The 4,250-nt window shown below is 43.5% G+C and overlaps 1 long non-coding RNA gene across 1 annotated transcript; it reads left to right on the forward strand.

Annotated features, from left to right (window-relative positions):
• The first annotated feature begins 1,080 nt into the window (after positions 1 to 1,080).
• LOC113887356 lies at positions 1,081 to 3,764 on the forward strand. Its single transcript, XR_003509720.1, has 2 exons — positions 1,081 to 1,735; positions 3,074 to 3,764. It is a non-coding gene; the product is annotated as an uncharacterized LOC113887356 (long non-coding RNA).
• The last annotated feature ends 486 nt before the right edge of the window (positions 3,765 to 4,250 follow it).

Here is a 4,250-nt window from a genome sequence, read left to right on the forward strand (position 1 = left end):
TTATGTTCAGATTAGTCTGTGAGTATTTGGAAAAAAGTAAAGAGTTTGACCTCTTTCAACAGTCTCTGAATGGCAGCAGTAGTGGATAAGCCAGGAAATGAAACTTCAGAGAGAACCATGTTGGAAGGTTACTCCGCACACAAAGCTGGGTCTCCCTCTTGGAAAACTTAGATGAGCCCCATGACTAAGAGCAGGTAAAGGTCAAGTGCTCAGAATGTCAACCAAGGATTGCTTTTTCTGTGAAACATTAACTTCTGACAGGAAGAGCACTCAGCACTGACAGCCACATTGTGGTAAAGTGGCCCCTTCAGGTAAGAGAAGAGTTTTGGTATAAACGGAAGTTTTAGTGACAGAAGCACTTAGTGTTTTTATAATAGACGGACTTTTTTTGAACCTTCTTCTGATATATTTATCATGGGTAGATACTAGAGAGTAATACAAAACATGAACTCTTAGTTATTAAATCTTTATTATTATATTTAGATTGAAAAGACTGAACACAGGACAAAAACTTTCCTCAAATTACTCACGTTAACTGCTAGAGCAACAAGGATTGTTCTCGATCGAGTACCAGCTACTTCCCTACCTTACAGTCCCAACCGCAATTAGTAACATCAAACTGATACTTGCACTACAATATTTATATTTTTAACTGCATATAAAACTCTCATGGTAGAAATTCAAACACAAGTAGACCTATGAGGGAAATTTGGGGCGGGTAGCAACCCACTCCAGTGTTCCTGCCTGGAGAATCCCAGGGATGGGGGAGCCTGGTGGGCTGCCGTCTTTGGGGTCGCACAGAGTTGGACACGACTGAAGCGACTTAGTAGCAGCAGCAGCAGAGATAACTTAATCTACCTTCATACGCAGTCTGAATCAGGTGGATTCCTTGAACTGTCTTTCACAGCATTTTTAATCACCCCACGTAGATACCACCTACTCAAAATATACAAGGGCTTCCCAGGTGGCGCTCGTGGTAAAGAACCTACCTGCCAACGCAGGAGACATAAGAGACTTGGGTCAGGAAGATCCTCTGGAGGAGGAAATGGCAGCCCATTCCAGTACTCTCGCCTGGAAAATCCCATGGACAGAGGAGCCTGGTGGGCTACAGTCCACAGCATAGGGTCACAAAGAGTCAGACACAACTGAATCGACTTGGCATGTATGCATGCAAATACACAAAGGGAAGTCCTGGCATCATTCAGTGATCATGAGTCCTGGTTTGACATTAAAGTCCATGTCTGAAGCATCTGTTATGATAAGGAAAGTCTGAATCACCCTCAGACTTCCCTCTATTACATTTCTGAGTCATTTCCTTTTCTACTGACCCAAACTGAGTACATGCAGAAACTATCCAAAAGTACAGTTTTGGAACCACAGGACTTTTGAAATCATTGAGTTCAGTGAAACTGTGACCAGGAGATCGTGCCTTTTGCCCAGTTGCACAGGCTCTGTCAGACAGCTCAAGGCCCTCTTCTCTAGAAGCTGATCTCACGCAGATTTGGGACTCCAGCTGAAATTTTTTGTTGTTGTTTTTAGAAGTAAACAAACAAAATACTCAAGTTGGAAGTCTGAGAGGAATTCAGGGCTGAGGGAAACAAGCTGGTGTTGCATGGTGCTCCTTTCAAGTAATCTGACCGGTCACTGGTGCTCCCCCATGGGACCAAGGAGAGGACTTACGTAGGACCAGCATGTTATTACTTTCCACCTTGGGACTATTAACATTTTGGACCAGGTACTTTGTTATGGGAACTGTGCTGTGTATTTTAGGATATTAACAGCCTCCTCATCCTCTACTCACTAGATGCTCAGTGAGGACAATCAAAGAAGTCCCCAGACATTGCCGTGTGTCCCCTGGGATCCCCTGGTTGGGAGCCACTGTGCTGACTAGAGGAAGAGGTTCTTGTAACTCCTGCCTGGGGCTGTTTAATCCTCCCAGCAGGGCCTGTTATTCCTTCACCCTTGTGCCTGGATTCTCTCTCACTTTTCCCCTGGGGCCTCTAGGCCTTCATCAGATGGGATCCTCAGATGGGTGCCCTGAAAGTGGCACCTGTGGTGAAAATAGGAAGCAAAAGTTTCTACCCTTACCCTCTTGCACCAAGGGGATCCCCCTGGCTGGATAGGAATTTACATAATTGGTTAAAATAAGACAAAATGTATGCAAGGCTTAACTCTCAACTGTAACTGCAGTGAATCAAGGAGAGAGCAGAACTTTAAGCCCCTTTCCTATCTTGACAGTGGGCTGGGAAGGGGAGATAAGGACATACCAAAGGAATCTGCCCTTTCTGCACTATTTCCCCTTGACTCAGCTGTCCTACTTCCCCTCCCCAGCCCACACTCATCCTCACCAATGCCCGTATTTAGCACTGCAAGCCTGCGTTGTCATAGAAAGACAGAAACCAGATGGTTGCTATGAAGATTTGTTTACATACACACACACACACACACACACACACACACTCTCACACACACCCTAGGGCATGGCCCAGACTGCGCAATGGCGATGAGTGGCAGTTCTTCCTGGGATGTGTGTTTTTCTTTCTCTTAATTTGCTGTTACCCCATCACCTCTTCTGTTCTCCCCACGTTTTCATGCTGCTGCTTCTGCTCCCAAGTAACACTTCCTACTGACCAGTACTGTTCTTGAACCTTTCCTTTGCCTCAAGAAATCACAGTTTAAGAACAGAATTACTTAACCTCCACCCCTCAATCTATAATATGAGGAAGATTATAAACCTTAGATGACTTTTGCTAGAATTAAATTAGATATATATAAAAAAACTTGGGAATGACAACGTACATTCTCAATGAATGGAATTTGTTCCTATGCTAAAATAAAGCCTGCTCTGCGGCACCTGGGAACCAGCCACAGGTGCCTTTGGAAATCTTAGCTCATGCTTTCTGTTTGATGGAAGAAGAAAGCTATTGAGGGAATGTCCTTTGTCCTGTAGAATGATGGAAGAGCAGAATTGTGCGTGGGGGGAAGATTGCCTTGTTTTTTGCCTTTGTCGTACGCAGTTGGAAAGCTGTTTGGGGATGGAAAATCTGCATATATGATCTCTTCCTCTCTGCAGTCTGAAATGAAGGTTACGGGAAAGAAATGACACAAGACATAAAACCATTGCCTGGCTGGAATGGAAGCACATACGGGAGGCGGAGTGTTCCCCGGGCCTTGGGCTCTACCTGGAATTTTCTGGAACTTCCCTGGTGGTCCAGTGGCTAAGACTCTGTGCTCCCAATGCAGGGGGCCCAGGTTCCAGCCCCTGGTCAGGGAAGTAGATCCCACTTGCCCCAACTAAGACTCAGCACAGCCAAATAAATAAATAATTCTTTTTAAACTGGAATTTTCTAATACCATATAGAGAGCAGGTACTTCCACCCGTGAAAATAGGTAAGATTTCTCTTCTTCAGCTTGAATTTAGTGTGGAACTATGTTCCTACAGGAAGTCTGAGTTCTTCCCAACACACTGAGGAAAATAGAAGAAAACATTATTATGTACCTTGATTTTCACCTCTGTCCTATGTTACAGAATAGACACTGCTGTCCTATTTTTACAGATTAAAAAAAAACACAAAAACATTTGACTGAAAAAAGAAAGATGAATTCTAAACTGAGAATTGTGGTTACATCTGGAAGGGAATTAGAGGAATGGAATTGGAGGTGATACTCAAAGGAAATTTAGTCTCATCTGTAATGTTTTGCTTTTGTTTACAAAGAGTATTTATGTGTTAACTATGCGATTAAAATTAAATTTTGAATAGTAAGACTATTTGACAAACTTTTAATGAAGCTCAGAAAAGGTAATTTATCTAAGGTCATTTGATAATTACAGACTCTAGGGTCCATGGCTGCCTACCACCCCCATCCCAACCCAGAGCACATGTCCTGTGCATACCCTCAGAGAGAGAGAGGTGTGGAGCCAAGAGGGAGTCCTGAGCTTTCCCTCTCAAGGGCAGTGGGGTCATTGTGGTGGACCCTAGACCTTAGCTTGCTTTTTTTTATATATATCACTAAAGGGTAGTATAATCAAACCATGTCAGACCAAGTTGATGACAACCCTATGACTTGGTCTGTGGAATATGACTAAATCACACAGACCCAAAGGGAATAGGGAAGGATGTAAAGCAGGATTGATAAAGGAGATTATGTTTTGCACTTAAGATTTTAATTGGATGTTTCAGCTGGGGTACCAAGATATAATAGATATGGAATTCCAAAGGGTGACACCAGACAGAAGTGCAGAGGTTTAG

The sequence above is a fragment of the Bos indicus x Bos taurus genome, chromosome 3 (genome assembly GCF_003369695.1).
Source record: "Bos indicus x Bos taurus breed Angus x Brahman F1 hybrid chromosome 3, Bos_hybrid_MaternalHap_v2.0, whole genome shotgun sequence".
In the NCBI taxonomy this organism is placed as follows: Eukaryota; Metazoa; Chordata; class Mammalia; order Artiodactyla; family Bovidae; genus Bos; species Bos indicus x Bos taurus.